The sequence below is a fragment of the Lycium ferocissimum genome, chromosome 6, assembly GCF_029784015.1.
Source record: "Lycium ferocissimum isolate CSIRO_LF1 chromosome 6, AGI_CSIRO_Lferr_CH_V1, whole genome shotgun sequence".
NCBI lineage: Eukaryota > Viridiplantae > Streptophyta > Magnoliopsida > Solanales > Solanaceae > Lycium > Lycium ferocissimum.
In genome coordinates this window covers 4,259,302-4,278,204 of record NC_081347.1, presented here as the reverse complement: position 1 = coordinate 4,278,204, position 18,903 = coordinate 4,259,302, and the positions used below count along the sequence as shown (strand labels likewise).

Here is an 18,903-nt window from a genome sequence, read left to right as displayed (position 1 = left end):
ATCTGGCCATTGAAGATTCTGAAGGTTTATTTATACGAACTCAGATTTCTTGGCACTAGCGGACTATCTTTCTGGTGGTATTGTTTTGCATCGATGAACTCAAGTAGCAATTTAACAATGCATAGGCAATCTGAGGCACTTATATTTGCTTCTGTACATCTTTTGTTGCACTTCTATTGCTAATTTTGCATCTTCCTTCATAGCATATTGAGTAATCATTAAATTAATTAGCAAAGCATGAGATAAATCATGAAGCATTTTCTATATGCTCTTTTATTCTGTCATTTTGTTTGTCAGAAAAAATGTTGAGCACTTCTGTACTCGAAATTCAGAATTTTAAGGTTGCTTTGCAACGTGAAGCCTCGTTATTCCATCTTGAGAAGAGTAACTTCTCTTACATATAACATAGTTCTTCCTCGTAGAAATAGAGGCAAATGGTAGCCTCTTTTGTGGGTTTAATTGAAACCCATATTTCGATATGGAACATAGATATACATGTAAAAAAATAACCATCAACGTCCATAATATAGGTTTACTGAGAGTTTCCGGCCCAGTAAATGGGTTTCACTCTCATTATCCCCTTCCTCTCTTGTTTCCCATCCCCAATGTAATGGAATATTTTTTAGAAAAAATATAAAAGAGTTACTAAAATTTGAACAAATATTAAATTCAGAATTTTAATTTCAAAAATACCATATGTTCAGTCTAGGGGCGAAGCTACAAGCCTGCCGACTGGTTCGGCACAATCTAGTAGTTTTAATTCGAATTTTGTATTTGCGTTTAAAAATTCATATAATATGTATATAATTTATTCAGAAATCAATGAGGTGATTTCTATAGAATTCAAAGTTTATAACATTTAGAATTCCAGCTTTGCCTCTGGTCCAAACTAAGATTTTCAAAGGTTAAACACAGTATAGAGTTTAAATTCTTGATCCACACAGTTGATTTTTTTTCTTTCAAAAAGTACAAATATGAAAGTAGGAGATTCGAGTCCCTGTATTTTTCCATTCTATTTTGTCATCAATTTCTATGGTGCTATGTTAGACTTTATACATTGAATTCTAAATAAAAAATTTCATATACTAAACCAAATTAACTTGGTCGAATGATATAATCTTAGGAGAATCACACCCCAAAAGCTAGCTATTCAGGTGGCAGAGCTCAATACTATATAATCCTCACATCAGCTTCCCTTCTAACCGATGTGAAACTCAAATCTCATTCCTTGCAATAATATCATAACACCGAACTGACCTAATATACACCATTTCGTTGAATTTTTTATGAGTGTCATGTTTACATTAAATGTTGAATGTAATGGTGCACCTTCAACCATCAAATTTCGAATTGGTCTCTTAACTCAACCAGCTATTGATATCATCCATTCTTTGCTTTTGTCGCATCGTTGTTGCTTTTGTCGCATCGTTGTAAAATGCGGCACTAAGATTCGAAGACTTTCTTCCTTATTTACTCAGCATTTCTAGCATGTTTTGCTAATGTGAAAATTTTGCCCAGAGTGTCATAAGAGCAAATTTCTAATTTCTTTTTAGGCTCAGCTTAGAAATAATAATATTTCAACTTCAATTAAATATTATCCCAATGGGCGATTTAGTACGTCCAAAACAAATTGGAAAGTTGTAACTTGTAACGCACACATTTTTGAAAAGTCACAGAGTGAATTAAAGGGTTGTTAAGTTGGAGGCAATAAAAATTGATCTTAAATATGTCATGTAAAGTAAACTCAGAATTAATTTTATACTATAATCATGAAATTATTTACCCATCTCACATCGAAAACGGGATTTACCTAATTTTAAACAAAACAATCTCGATACTTCACTCCAAATGGAAATACTCCACTCAAAGCCACTTTCGAAAGGCTACTGTAAACTCCACTAAAAATGGAAATATTCCACCGAAACAATGGGGAAAGAAAAGGAAACAACTAAGGCCTCATTTGTTTTCATTAAGATTAAGACGTCTGAATCTGAATGCACATCTGAATGATTAAGATGTTGTCTTTAGGTCTGAACACTGAATAATTAAGACTGTTTGTTTTTCAATATCTGAATGTGCATAATGTATTTATTTAAACATAATAAATATACAATTCAAATTAATAAGTAATTAAATAGTAGAAAATAAATACAAATTTAATAAAGAAATATTATTTGATTAAAAAAAATGAAACATTTATGTTCACTAGTAATGGTGAAGATGTTTTGTAGTCATGGTGGGTAGTGAGTGGGGGTGAGTGGGTAGTTGGGGTGAGGGGTGGGAGGTAGTAGGGGTGGGATTGGTGGTGGGAGGTGGGGTGGGTGGTGTGGGGTAGGGGTTGATGGTGGGGTTGGTGGGGAGTGGGGGTGGGGTTGATGGTGGGAGGGAGGGGTGGGTGGTGTGGGGTAGGGATTGGTGGTGGAGAGTGGGGGTGGGTGGTGTGGGGTGGGTGGGGTTGGTGGTGGGGTAGGGGTGGTGCGGAAGGGGTGGTGAAGAGTGGGGCGTTGGAGTGGAAGGTGGGTAGGTGGTAGGGTGGGGTTGAGGTGGATGGGTGGGGTTGGAGTGGATAGTGGGCGGGGGTGGAGTTGAGGTGGAGGGTTGGGGTTGGAGTTGGTGATAGAAAAGTTCAACAAAAATGATATGATAATAAAACATTCAAATCTTGTGATTAAAACTTATTCGGGCCCATAAGTGCTTAGATGCTTAATGCAAACAAATGCGGCTAATGACTGGGTGCATCTTCGGACTCTCCAATAAGTGCAAACAAATGAGGCCTAAGAGTCCGTTTGGATTGGGTTATAAGTTGTCAAATCAACTTATAAGCCATTTTTAACTTATTTGAGTATTTAGTAAAATAGAAAACAACTTAAATTAAGTTAAAAAGTGCTTAAAATAAGCCAAAATCAAGAAGTTACTCAACCTCAACTTAATTTTTTGGCTTAAAAGCCATTTTAGTTTGACCGACAACTTTATTTTTTATCTTTTATATTTTCTGTTAATTTCAACACTATAACTTATTTCTAAAAATTCTTTAATTATTTTTATCCAAACACATAACTGCTTATTTATAACATAACTTTCAACACTAAAAACGTACACTTACGCTTAAAAGCCACTTTTTTTTCTGAACAATCCAAACGGGCTCTAAACAGATCCACCTAAAACTTCATTCATATCTTTCCCACAGCTATTTCGTATCCTTCCACTTTCTGTCTCAAAATGAGGTATCTTCTAAATAACACTCTGTTTGAATTTTAGTTTTCTCTTCTTCTTTTTTTGGCTACTGGTATTTTCTTCTTTTGGTTTTGCTGTTTATTCTGTTATGCTTTTTGAGAAAATAGGCATATGCATGGGATGGCTTCAATTGTCAGCAAATAAAAAAAGTACAAAGTTTGTACTCCGCCATTTCTAATTTATGGGGCACATATAACAAGTTTTTCTTTCACCGTAAATTTTTTTATTTGTCTTTAAATATTTTAAATTCTTAATTATTGTGACTTATAGTAATTTTATTTAAATATAGTTTATAATTTTTTTTATATGTCTTTAAATATTTTAAATTTTTAATTATTGTGACTTATAGTAGTTTTATTTAAATGTAGTTTCCAAATATATAGATTTTATTTTAAAAAACATTAAGATTCTATGCGATTAATTGCCTAAATTAAGAAATTTGACTCTCGATTGTGCGACATAAATTGGGACATAGGAGTAATTTAAATTGCACATATTTTTGCAAAATTTGATTTTTTTTTCCTGCTATTTCTGCTTTTCTAACTTTTCTGTTGACTATCTTTTCTCATTAGTTCTTTGGAGAAACGGCGTATAAATGGCTTGATTTGTTTGTAGAGTTGAGAATAATGATAAGTTGTTAATATTAATAATGATAAAGAATCTGTTAGTTAATTGAATTGAAAATTGAAAATTGGAATTAAATCTACTTTTATAATGATAAAGAATTGTTAGCTAATATTAATAGTTCAGAATCCAATGTTTAGTTATTCAACTCTCTTAAATCAGCTAACTTTCTGCTTGATTTACAACACATCGGGCTCAAGCTTTAATTGCTTTTTTGTAGAACTTAGAATTACTCATTTGAGGAAACCTTATTTTACTCACATTTCCCTCTGTTTACTATTGATTCGAACAGGTAATTATCCCGTTACATCAGCTTAAAGCAATTAATCCTTCATCGAGCAGAACCAATCCATCAGAAAAATACATCCAAGTTATATCTGTTGATAACCATGATTTTTGGTTTATCGGATTTCTAAATTACACTGGTGCAGTAAAGTGCCTGCAAGAAGCGCTACAAGCACACACATTGCAAGTCGTGTGAGTCTGTTATTGCTCCTAATTTGTGTTATATGAGAGGGCGTGCTCACGATACCAAAAAGTTCACCTTCATACATCTGGTTGCTATTGATGATTCTGACGTTTTATTTATACAAACTCAGATTTCTTGGCACTAGCGGATTATCTTTCTGGTGGTATTGTTTTGCATCGATGAACTCAACTACCAGTTTAAAGATGCATAAACAATCTGAGGCATAGAGTACTTCTATTGCGAATTTTGCATCTTCCTTCATAGTATATTGTGTAATCATTTAATTAGCAAAGCAGGGTATAAATCATGAAGGATTTCCCCATGTGCTCTTTAATTCTGTCATTTTGTTTGTCAGATAAAATGTTGAGTACTTCTGTACTCGAAATTCAGAATTTTAAGGTTGCTTTGCAACGTGAAGCCTGGTTATTCCACGTTGAGAAGAGTAACTTCTCTTACATATAACATTAGTTCTTCTTCCTCGTAGAAATAGAGGCAAATGGTACTCCCTCTGTCCCACATTGTCCTGATTCGCTTTTCGAGAGTTAAGTGGATCAATCTTCGAAGCTAAATTGAATTAGATCAATTTAATGTTTTAAAATTATAATTTAGATATTAAAAAACCATACGAAAAGTATTACAAATTGTAATTCTTCTCATATCAATATGGTGAAAAAATATATCTCAAAATGTTAGTCAAAGTTTATATAGTTTGACTTTTAAAAAAGGAAAGTGGACGAGTAATATGAGATGGAGAGAGTAACCTCTTTTATGGGTTTAATTGAAACCCATATTTCGATAGGGAACATAGATATACATGTAAAAAGATCACCATCAACGTCCATTATATAGTTTTACTGTGAGTTTCCGGCACAATAAATGGGTTTGATTCTGATTATCCCCTTCCTCTCTCGTTTTCCATCCCCAATGTAATATTTCAACTTCAATTAAATATTATCCCAATGGGCGATTTAGTACGTCCAAAACAAATTGGAAGGTTGTAACTTGTAACGCACACATTTTTGAAAAGTTAAGAAACTTTAGTCGGAGTGAATTAAAGGATCGTTAAATTGGAGGCAATAAAAATTGGAATTAAATATGTCATGTAAAGCAAACTCAGAATTATATTTTATACTATAATCATGAAATTATCTACCCATGTCACATCGAAAACGGGATTTACCTAATTTTAAACAAAACAATCTCGATAGTCGATACTTCACTCAAAGCCACTTTCGAAAGGCTACTAACAAACTCATATCTTTCCCACAGCTATTTCGTATCCTTCCACTTTCTGTCTCAAAATGAGGTATCTTCTAAATAACACTCTGTTTGAATTTTAGTTTTCTCTTTTTTTTTTCGCTACTGTTTTTTTTCTTCTTTTGATTTTGCTGTTTATTCTGTTGTGCTTTTTGAGAAAATAGGCATATGCATGGGAATGGCTTCAATTGTCAGCAAATAAAAAAAGTAAAAAGTTTGTACCTCCCCGATTTCTAATTTATGGGTCACGTATCAGAAAGTCAAACAAGTATTTTTTTTACCATAATTTTTTTTATATGTTTTTAAATATTTTAAATTCTTAATTATTGTGACTTATAGTATTTTCTTAATATAGTTTCTAAATATATAGATTTTATTTTTGAAAACATAAAGATTTTACGTCTGAATTCAGCGTCAAAATTAAGGAATTTGACTCTCAAAGTTTAGTTATTCAACTCTCTTAAATCATCAGCTAACTTTCTGCTTGATTTATAACTGTTTCCTTTCTCAAATTGGTATGTCTGGCATTATTGAGAAATCTTAATCGGGCAACATTTTTCATGTACAACTTGTTGGAATGTAGTCGCCAAGGGATTTTGGTAGTTAAATTTTGCCAAGAGATACCGTCGATAATATTCAATATTTGTAAAATGAATACTTGTTTGACAGCAATATAACTAACTTTACCTTATAAAAAAAAAAAAAAGAAGAAGCAATATTACTAACTTTAGTGCTACGATTGTGTTACAGAACTCCAGACACTAAGGATTTTGCAAAAGGTTATCCCTCAGATGAAGAATGGCATGGATACATCAATAACAATGATAAGAGTACTTGTTAAAGTAAGCTTCTTTCCTTGTAATTTAGCATATCTCATCACCCGTTGCCAATTGATTATAGTGGCAAAAGGCAACTTTTTAAAATCTCTAGCAATGATGTCAAACTAATCTAACTTTGGTGTCCAAAATGGACTAATTTCACTTGTAAAAATCATGCATAACATAATGTGATTCTCGCTTGAGTTTGCACCCACACATGATTTGCGTTCAGGATCGTTATAAAGGTTATTTTATGCTTAATTATTGTCAGATATGCGCCTGGTGTCTCAAATACTGAGGCATTTCTTCAATCTATGTGGAAAAGCTTTGCCCTTTATTGATTAAGGTGCGGATAATGAACCTTTTTGCCCCATTGAATGAGATAAATAACTCAAGACTCTGTTTCGGAGCAGCAATCCCCACCTAGCTTGGGATTGACACGTCCTAGTTGTTAAAATCAAAAGTTGATAGATGGCATTTTAAACTTTCTGGGCAGAATGGAGTTCCATGTTTCATTTGGACGGATTTTGATTGACAGAAGAAATTTCAAAAGTCAAAAGTCCAATTTTACAACTGTACATTCCTTGGTGAGTATACACCGGGTGCAACAAAAGCTGAAGAAACAGCAATTTGTATGTTTACTTGCTTTGAGAGTCAATGCACCGTATGATGACATGAGGACTCTTTGTCGTGAAAGAGAAAACAGAAAACATTAAGTACCCTATAAACTTATTTTAGTTGAAAAGAAGAGCATCGGCTTCTATGGAAGGCAGAAAACAAATTGTTTCTTGTCTTTTACTATTTTCTTTTTATTGTTTCATTATCTTAACAGTACTGAGAAAAGGTGCATGAGGAGTGGGGATATCAAACCTGGAAGCCTTTTTCATATGCATTTGCCTTCCTCTTTATTTTGTTGAAAATCATGCAAACTGTTAGAATGGAACAAGGAAGGTGATAGTTAAGAGAGTAAGTTTCCTGTTTCTTTTTGTATACAGATGAAGAAACAAACACATGTTTTTCTTTTTGTTGCCTTTTTAATTATTTCCTGCCAATCCATTCATGCAAAGTTCTGTTTTTTTCAGACTATGAATTATTCCTCTCCAACTTCTGCTGGTGCTGAGTGCATTGATCCTGATTGTACATGGGTAGAGCAATGGTAAGCTTCTTTATAGTTTCTGTAGCAACAAGTAATGGCAAGGGTTTATGTAAATGTGGCCTATACTACACAGCCCCAATGCTAAGCTGCACTAGATAGAAGTGGAAATAAATAGTGGAAGATGCTAAACCGGTTACACATATTATTTATCCGAAAAGAAAGGAAAAGGGCTACTTGAATTGATGTTCCAACTCTAACAACTAATTCTTTTAATAAGTGCTCTAATAATATTATTACTGGAGAAATGTGTTTCTAACTATTACTGGATATGTGTGTTACCTGATGTCGTATGAATCTTCAGCAGAACAAAAGTTACAATTACATGTATAATGCCAACGTGATTATTTCTATAACTACCACCTGTGCTTCAACTGTTCTGATACAGTCATACTGATACTAAGGATTTAATAATCCTTTTTTCTTTTATCAGAACTAAGGAACTAAGAATCCTTTCAGCAAAATGAATATATTAGGCTTTATAACTGTCTCCAGAAAGTTTCTAATGTCTATTTATATAAAATAAGCCTTACACAAAAAAGTTTGTTTACATGTCGAAAGTGATTGTTGTGTTTTTAGAGTATTGAACATCAACTAATAGAGGCTTGACAGTCTTACCAAGAATTACAACTCTGGCTCGAGATGAAATAACTTTAATGAAGAAATTCAGTTTGAAAGTGGCAGCCCGTTGACCTTATAGGTTGTAAATATGTAATTGATTTTGTTTAGGGTTCAACGTGCTGGTCCTCAAGAGAAAATATATTTCAAACCAGAAGAGGTCAAAGCAGCAATTGTAACCTGTGGTGGACTATGCCCAGGTCTTAAGGACGTTATTCGACAGGTCTTAACATATACTTTGTTCTTTTGCTCTTTCTTATTTTTGTTTAAAATCAGTCATGTTAGTTCATTGTACAACATTTTTTATTCTCCTCCTTCCAATCTTTCCAATGAATGCAGATAGTTATCACCCTTGAGATATAAGGTGTCAAGCAAATTTTGGGGATTCCATTTGGATATCATGGGTTTTCAAACAAAGATTTAGCTGAAATGCCAGTAAGTTCCTCCTTACCCATATGCTCCTTGTGTTGGTTATTGCTGTAGGTTAGAGTTAAGTGCAGAAGCCTCAATATTTCATGATTATTCTGGATAAAGTCTCGATTTCTTAGGAAGAATACAATCCTCTCTAACAGAAATAAATATTTGAGTGATAAGTCATAGCATGTTTTGTTACCAGTTATCCCAGAAAGTGGTTCAAAATATTCATCATTCTTGTGGAAGCTTGCTAGGTGTATCACGTGGAGGACCTAAAGTTTCTGACATTGTGGATAGCATTCAGGTGCTTGACTGACCATCTATAGCTAGCTTACTTACACCAGAATTATTGTGCTGGCTTTATCTAAGATTTACTTCTTGACAGGAATAAACATGCTCTTGTGCTGGGTGGAAATGGTACAGATGCTGGTGCAAATGCAATTCATGATGAGGTTGTCAATCGTGGCAGATGTGTTAATATTGTTAAGTTTGGATTCTGTTTATTTTAATTAGGATGGGCATGTAGTTAAAAATTATGTGAAGAACTGACTTTTTCTTGAATACATGATTTTCTCTAGTCCTCTCATTAGACGAATAATGGATATCCCTTGTGCCTATAACTATTATGTGGTCACAATCACATCAAATTTAAAGTTTTGTTTTGGTTGGCAAAGAGGAAAAAAATCGTAACAAATAATTATATCATGTTCGTATTTTGTCTCCTCCGTGAAGAAATATAAACCCAGTGGTCTCCAATGGTATAACTTTTGAAGTAATGATGTTACTTAGGAAGTATAATTGGTTTTGTGCAGTGCCGTACAAGACGTATGAAGGTAGCTGTTGTTGGTGTGCCATAAACTATAGACAATGATATTATGCTTATGGACAAAACATTTGGTTTTGATACTGCTGTTGAAGAAGCACAGAGAGCCATTAATTCTGCTTATATTGAGGTAGTACTTTACAGTCTTATTTGAGTTTTGCATCCCCTTGTTTCTGTCTCTTCTATAAACAAGAACCTTACATTTTTTTATAAGTAAAAGAAATTTCATTAAATGGACAAGAAGGTTCCAAAATACGCCGAAATCCTTACACTTCTTATAAATATCCGGCCTTTTAAGCCTTCTATTACCCTAAGCTTCCACCCTTCCAGCTTTTCTCCCAGTCAGATCTGCTGGATTTCCTGACTTATTTCTATCTCATCTACTACTGCACTTCAATGTTTTCAAGTGCAGTTAAATTCTCAAACCTCTACAGAAGTTCAAGACCAATTATTTAGTCATAATTTATTGCAAAACTTGCTAGCTTGTTCTTGTCAGATCCCTCTGACTTTGTTCTATGGAATTCCTTGTAATACTCGTCATTTTTTTTCCGTCGTTGGTTCTGACATCCAGTTTTTTCCCCTTGAATGTTTCCAAGTTTACTCCTCAAGAGGTATCTCATGGTATGGATTAATCTGTAGAAGAAGATTGTTCATTAACTTAGCAGTTATGCATCGTAACTCTTCCCCTGCAATCTATTTATATCTTAAATCGTTATTTTTTCTTTTCAATCTTTGTAGGCACATTGTGCATATCATGGTATTGGAATTGTGAAGTTGATGAGTCATAGCAGTGGGTTTATAGCTATGCACGCATCACTAGCTAGTGGACAGATAGACATTTGCTTGATTCCAGAGGTTAGTCTAATCTCTATAGGTTGTTATGTAATCAATAATTTTTAAGCGCCTTCTCAATAAGATCACATCTATTTGATCTCAGGTGCCTTTCAATCTGCATGGACCTCATGGTGTGTTGCAGCACCAACAATATCTGCTTGAGACAAAGGGATCAGCTGTAGTTTGTGTAGCAGAGGGGCTGGGCAGGTTAGTCGCATTGCATTTTCTTGTCTCTGTTGCATTTGGACATAAATTAAGTAATGTTTGATATATATCTAGACTTGTGTGTATTTGACAAACGAAATTTTTCAGTCTTGTCTGTAACATTATGTCCTATTCTTTCTCTTTTTTGTTATTGATTATAAAATTTATCAGCAGACTAACATCTTTAAGAAATACTGTAATTGTTAATAGGATGCAGAAATGATCACATCTCACCGAGATACAAGCCCATAGAGGATAATGAGAAAAAGTTTAATCATGTCCTACATGGACTTCAAAATGCATCGATCCATAGGTGGTGCCACTATGATCATTGTAGGTTTAAAACGAGACGAGGTAGACCTAAAATCACATGAGAAGGAAGTTGTCTCAAACTTACTAATTGTTGGAATCTATGTGGATTTAGAGAAGGATAGAACATAGTGAAAGCAAAACATTTATATAGGAGATATCTCTTGATTGATATTAAGGGTTAGTCATGTTAGTGAACTCACATTATGTCTGGTGTTTTCCTGAGTCTTTTAATCTGTTTAGAGATTTGTGTAAAAGATTTGTATGTCAGTAAAAATCAAAAGAATATATAGTGTTAGAGAACCTCTTGATTATCTTAACAGATTAATTATAGTGTACTTGAATGAAAGGGGTACAAATGGTGCAGAGTGGATATTGAGATCATATAGCTGAGCCTTAAACAATGAATAGTAATTCTTGTTGTTGTATTGATTAGATGTTTAGTATAAATATATTCTAACAATAACCCAACCATTAGGACATATTTAAATTCTTTCTACAAATTAACAGTTCAAAAAGACTTGAAAAATTATTAATACCGAGAATGAAGTCTTAATTTTGGTAATTGGAAGATTGAACATTGCAGACTATCAGCATTTGAAATATTATCTACTGGAGAATCACTGTATACAAATTTTTGTTTAATTTTTACTCTTCTCTAGATTTTATTTTGTCAAAATAATAGAACTTAAAGTCTTAAACAATCATTTAAATGTTTCCAAGTTTGTCACTGTCTTATCATTTATAGTTGATTGGAGCAATGAAAACAGAAGAATTACTTCTGGATCTTTACTGCTATATTACTCAACCTTCTTGTAGGATTTCCTAGAGAAAACCAATGCTAAGGATGCATCTGGAAATGCTGTACTTGGAGATATTGGTGTTCATATACATCAACAGGTTTGTGGATGACTAGCTATAAATTTATAGGACTGTTTCCAGATATTCCTCGACTAGTTTGAATGTATGTACTATTGTATACCGTTGGTCTTTTGACGTTCCCATATTTTTTTGTTCATCATCATATTTAAGAAGTTGAAGCAACTTATTTGTCAAACAAGAAGAAAAAAAGTTAAAGCAACTTAATTTAATCAATTGTAAAGGGCGCCTTGTATTTTTGTCCAATATGAGTGTTACAGTCATCTTATGATGATTGGAATGAAGACTGACAGACTTCCATGCGAAAGACAAAACGGCAAAACTTTGTTACTGTTGCATTTTTCCTAAACTTCGTCAAGTCTATCCGCTTATTTGTTCCAAACCAGAGTTTTTGTTGTTTGCTTCTTCCATGCCCATCTTTATGCTTTCTCCTCTGGCTATTGAGGGAAAGCAAATATAAATGCGCTGTTCACATTACCTAGAGAGTCCTTGGAAGTTCTTTTCATGCATTTTTGTTCATTTTTGTTCCTCAGTAAAATGAATTTCCTTTGCCAATGATACTGGCTCGTTTTAGTCATTTTCCCTCAGGTATAGTGATTATTTGCCTTTGTATAGTAAGTTGACTAGATGCAAGCTGAGTTCAAGACAACTAGTGAGCACTATTTGGCCCATTGTTAAACCGCTATGACTGATGTCCACACTTCTAGCATTATACATTTTAGTCACTTTTTAACGCTTGTCTTCTTGTGTAGAACAGTTGGTCTTGATCACTTTTTTTATCTGAACATCAATTCATCTCTATACAAAAATATACAGTCTGGGGCAGCTAGAAGTTCCCATGTGCACTTTCTTTTCTTTTCTTTTTTTAATCAAGAAAATTCACCATGGTATGCCTGCTTTCTTATAGATCAAAAAGTACTTCAAGGAGATTGGGGTTACAACTGATGTAAAATACATTGATCCTACATACATGATTCGTGCTTGCCGTGCAAATGCATCAGATGGAATTCTCTGCACTGTACTAGGTCAAAATGCTGTCAGTCTCTCAACCTCACTTAATGATTATTAAAAAATATTCCTGATATTTGTCGGTTTACAAAGGACAAATTGATTTCTGTTGTTGAAATGATATTTGACAATTTAACCAATGCTCGGTTGTTGATAGGTTCATGGTGCGTTTGCTGGATATAGCGGGATCACACTGGGTATATGCAATACTCAATATGTATACTTTCCAATTCCAGAAGTCATTGCTCAACGCAAGGTTGTGGACCCAAACAGCCGCATGTGGCATCATTGCTTGACATCCACAGGCCAACCAGACTTTCTTTGAATTAAGTACGCAGCTCAATTTTTTTGCAAGAAACCTGAACGTCTATTACATATAATGTACAATAGAGAAGCAGGGAGCTAGATTGAGAAAATTCATGGCATTGCCTTTTCCAACTGTTAAAGGAATAATGCAACACTACAGATTCCTCAAATTTTTGGTAAGGTATACAATCTCAGAATACCTGCTCAGAAGGGTATGTAGAACTATGTGGCTTGGATCCTCGAGAAAAATGTTGTTGCACCCTTGTCGGACTTACTGACAGTATTTTTGAGAAGTCGTGGCAACATAGATGTAGAATAAAGCTTTCATAGAGACTAGAGTTATCATTTTCACTTGCTCCTCACATTGCGATAAGCCATTCTTCTGATTGAAGAACGTCCTTCTGAACCATTTGATGGAGAAATAAATAATTCATTACTATGAGTGTTACATCGGTGTATTATAATAATTTATCAGCATCTGCACTTTGATTGAAGTATGTATGAGGTACATTTAAGAAAAGTAGCAGGTTATCCTGAAATACAACATGCCTGAGTTTGTCTTACATTTTGTCAAGTATCTGTAGCATTTGCAGATTATCGTATCTAGTGTTTGCAGATGATTCAAAATTTAGATTCTTGTAGGTGAACATCGGCTCTATGTTTATTATCAACTGAGCAACAGGCAGGACTGCGATTGTTGTGGTCCTTCCGGGCACTGATTGACCCTTTGAGTAAGTGAAAGAGCCAGCACTGTTTTAATTGTGCATGTTGATAGCATTCATTGTCAATATATATATCTCAGTTACACAGGAAAATGTTGAAAGAATAAAACCAGCTCTTAGCTATTGTTCCTCCTACCTAATTTATGTCTAATTAAAAAATATATATGTACTGATCAAATAATTCCGAAAAATGAATGTGTTACCACAATACTTTTGAATTTGGGAAATCTTTGCTTCTCATTGAGAGATTATCCAAGTGTTTTGCCTCAAAAAAGGTTTACTCGTATCAATAAGTGTATGACATATATCTTTCACACATGTAGTTTTATCACTTAATTATAGTTACTTGTGTATACTATCCAGGGTTTTACACAAATTGATGTATCCTATGAGTCTGATTAGGTTTTTACAGCCGCGTCATCTTTTTCCTCTCCCTAATCAGAGGCAGATCTACGATTAAAACTTGATGGATTTAATCTTAAGATTCTTTTTTTTTTTTTGATGACATGGGAACCACTCGCTACCTTCTTGCGCACAAGTGGTAAACCCGCCCCCGCAATAGCCGACAAACCACACAGGAGAGGTAACCCGCACTAAGCAAGCCCCGTGCGACGAGGTCGACCCAGAAGGCAAATCTCTTGCTATCGTAGGCAGGGGGTTTCGAACTTGAGACCTCCATTATGAAAGCCTCATGCTCAACCAACTGAGCCACCCTTGCGGTTTATTTAATCTTAAGATTCTTAATACTAAACTCATGGTACTTTTCAAATTATGCATATGCAATTTGATATTTGTTGAAGTTTTAGCAATTTATTACATATATATTTGTTCTATGCAATGTTTTAAAAGGCAAGGGCGTGAGGCGAGGCGTAAGCCCCGAGGCACGGGGCGTAAGCCTCATGGGACTTTAATTTTTAGTGTTTCATAAAAAGATATAATTATAATAAATACTTTAAATAGGTAAAATAGCGTAAAAATTTGAAGAAAACTATAAATATATGCTCCATCCTTACAAAAAAACTAATCAGAACAATCTATTATACGCTACTTACAAGCACAAGTGACTGCTCGTTACTTTTTTGAGATAGTAGAAGACAAGATAAATAATTGGAAAAGAATATATATTAGGCATTCTAGTAATAAAAAAAGGTTGTGACTTTTAAATTTAATGTTTCGGTTTCTTTTTAAAATATTTGAGTAATTACTAGTTGACTTTTGAGAATTTGGGCGTTATATTGAGGACTTATTTAACAAATTTTGTTTTAATTTGAAGAAGTTTTCTGGGCTTACGCCCCAATAAAAAAAAAAACTCGTCCCAAACGCCCAGACGTACGCCCCGAATTGCTAGGCGTACGCCTTTTGAGACTTTCACCTCGAACCATCGCCCTGGGGAATTTTTGATACGTTCCGCCCCGAAGTTCGCCCCCGAAAACGCCTTTTAAAACACTGGTTCTATGAAAAGATTGGATTCGGTTGAACCCTTGGTCAATACACGATATCGGCCCACTGCCCCAAAAATCGACGAGTTTTGGACAAGAGACGAGTATAAGTTCATACGACCACTTTTTTGCACGGATTGTCCTTCAAAGGCGCTGGCATTTAATTTTTGTCCCTCAAATTGCTAGTCGTTAATTTTTACCCTTCGTTTAAAAAGTAGTCGAAAATACGTTAAGGTTCTGGATTCGAACCCTGACTCAGTCAAATAAAAAGAAAAAGCAAGGCTTCTCGAAAAGTCTGCTTTATAAGGCAGAGTTTGCCTTAAATTTCTGCGTTGCGAAATTATGCAAGGCAAAAAAAAAAAAAAAATTCTTACCCTGCTGAAATTCTACAAAAGTTAGCCCGAATAGGCCTAATTTTGCTACGAAACTCTGTCTTGCGATTTTTTTTTTTTACTGAGCTGGGTTCGAACCCAGAACCCTGGTATGTTAGGCGAAGGGCAAAAATTAAAGCCCACCCCGAAATAAGGGATATCGTGCAAATTGCCCTCATACAACTAAGATAGACGTTTAAGTCTCAAGATTTTATCGAGGGTTATGATGAGACGGATAAATTTTCTTCACTCTTAATCACGAAGCTTCGAGTTTTAATTTTGGTAATAAAATTGCAAGAGGAAGCATTTCTTCCTTTAATATGCCTGACACGATCCGAATTCGAATTAAGCGGGATCACAAAATAGATAACGTGCTCCAAATCAAAAACAGAAAAGGTTTCAAGGAAGTTACTTTGTACTACTGGTCCTATCCTAAGCCAGCAAAAAGTGAAGTTATTGTTAGTTACCATGGAGAATGGGAAAATATCAAGTCCCAAGATGTTGCTTTGTACTGGTCCTTAGCCGCCCCCATCTAGAAGCCAAGGTAAAAGAAAAAAACATAAGACTGGTCAAACAACAGCATATGTTACCCTGACAAGTGATTAATATTTGTTAGATTCATTTGTACTTTTCACAAGAAGGAGCTTAAAACTTTTCCATAATAGAAAGCCCAAGGTTTTTCTGGTACTCACTCGATATTTGATACTTGCTTTGAATTTTTGATTAATTTAAATTTGTATCGTGTATAACTCATTAAATAGGAAAGCATTATCTAGTATGATTTTTGTATTATCCTATCATGAGACTTCTGATTAAGAATATAGAATCATGTCCATCTTATCATGACATGTATGAAGCCCAAGTTAAGTACCCAAGTTAAGTACCTCAATGGTGACAAAATCCTGCCATATTCCCCACTAACTAAAAATTAAAATTCTTGTGCAGTTATATTCTCGTTACGTTTTAAGATTCTGTCCTCAAATCCATACGAATGCACAGAAGAATCCAACTTATAATACTAAAAGAGCTTCTGAATTTCTGAACAAAACCTTTAACCCATCTCATAGAAAAGTCCTTTGTTCTTGGATAATGTGTTAAAAAAATGTGATAATTGTTGTCAAGAATCATATTGATAGTACAAAATTGAGGTGATGGCTTGGGCTACTGCTACAGAGGGGAAAAGGACTAAGGGACAATGTCCAATCTATATATGTATGTATGTATAATGTTAAATTTCCCAACAACCCAGCCAAAATTTTGCAATTGTAGTGTTTGTTGTTGAGATTTGTGATCCAAATAAATGAGAGGTGAGGGACCAATGCTACCAAAGGATGTGGTGCAGCGGATGGGGTTGCTTCTCCCTTAACAAGAGGTCTCGGGTTCGAGCCCTGGGTATGAAAAAATCTTTGACAGGGAGTGTTTCCCCCAGGAATGGGGCCCTACGCGGCGCGAATCCGGATATAGTAGGGCTCCAATGTGGTACTGAACACCGGGTGGGAAACCAAAAAAAAGATATTCCACTTCATTTAATTATTTGCTAGGCAAGATCTCGTCGATTGAGAATTTTTTCTATAGAGTTTATATTACGCTCATAAATCATCCGTATTCAGGCGATCTCTCTCACATTTTTACTTTTGCCACTTTTCCTACAACATTTTTCCTCCTCTGAAAGACCAGCGTCTCTCAATCACTACAAATCACCTTGATCGCTATGATACGTATAATTGGTGATCTTAAACATATAATGACATTTTTAAGACTATAAGAGTATATCAGCAAAACAAACAAACAACAACACACCACTGTAATCTGACAAGTGAGGTTTGGGGGGGATAGAGTGTACGCAAACCTTACATGTACCTTGGTAGGTAGAGAGATTGTTTTCGAAAGACCCTTACCAAGTAAAGTAGAAAAACGGCAATACTATAAGAGTATATCATTAAGATAATAAATTTTTTTTTTTTTTTTTTTTTTTTTAGAAAGTGTCATTCGTTTTTAGTAGATTAAAAAGAAAAGAATATCATATAAAATTAAAGAGATAGAATACTAGTTGTCCAAAATCATTAAATTTACGTATATTTCCTCGCATTATATCTGCATCATCTGTCATATTTTCACAATAACTTTGATTTTATCCTACTTCAGTGTTTTCTCTAAAACTATTATAACTCCAAGGTCAATCCGTTATCAATGATTCAAATTAGAAACCTCAACTCACATTTTTTACTCCACCATAAATGAACGAGATTCAATGTTATATTTTCTTATTAATGAAACTTCATTACCAATCTATGAAGTTGGCATGGCATTACTTGATAGTTTATTCTTAACTTTTTCTTTCTTTTTCATTAATGAACATAGATATCCATTTAAATGTATCCAATTCCAAGAAATACAAAAAGAGTTATTGAAGAATCCTAAGCTTGTAGTGCAATCATAACAAGATTGAAGTTAGTTTGACATTCAAACTGACCATTCAACAAGAATTATTTTTCTCAATTCAATTCTCAAGAAGTATTTGCAATTTCAATGCACTTGTCATTGGGTTCTTCCTTGGAACTGATACATCTCCATTTAAATATTTAGAGTACTTGATATAATAATGTTTAAAGAATTCCATAGTAATCATGATTACTAAAAGAGACGAATTTAGAATTTAAATTTGACGAATTTCAATTAACGTCTGGCATGGATTTTTATGCATTGAGCTTATCGTATATTTACATATATCAATGTGCTATGTCGAGTTCGGTTGCATTGGTGGCTAATAAGTAATATTTGCCATCAGAGGCGGAATCAGGATTTGAAGTTTATGGGTTGTGAACTTGCTATCAAATTATTCGTCCGTTTTAGTAATTACTAGACTGGCGATTAATTATTCTTTTTATATATTTAATGCATTTCTTAATATAAATGTAGAATTTATGAAGAAACTATTGGATTCATTCACCCCGTACCTCATACTATAGCTCCGCCATTTATTTAATGAATTTCTAAATATAAATGTTGAATTTATAAAAAAAACTACTAGATTCATTCACCCCGTACCTCATATAATAGCTCCGCCGGCCACGAAGGCCCAAAAGTTTATTTTAAAAAAAATCATCTGGAGGCTCTTGTGTCTTGACTGTGCTTAGCTGTTTTTGGTCAGTCAAAACTCTATTAAGGGCATCAATTTACCATTAAATTTTACTATCCTTTGTCTTTATCTATGCAAAGGCATTCCTATGTTTTGTTTATATACTGTAAGTAATATAGAAAACATTATCACCTGTGGTCTTTGTGATCAATCTGACAATAGGATGCTTTCGGTAGTACATTAGGAATTCTAATGATTTATTTTTACCCAAAATTTGTTAGAGTAATGGTAACACTTCATTTTGACGGTGGTAGAAATAGTGGACAACATGTTATCACGTGA

The 18,903-nt window shown here is 34.2% G+C and overlaps 1 pseudogene; it reads left to right on the top strand.

The window, feature by feature from the left end:
- The first annotated feature begins 7,405 nt into the window (after nucleotides 1-7,405).
- On the top strand, nucleotides 7,406-13,596 carry LOC132058993 (ATP-dependent 6-phosphofructokinase 5, chloroplastic-like; annotated as a pseudogene).
- Nucleotides 13,597-18,903: the final 5,307 nt, after the last annotated feature.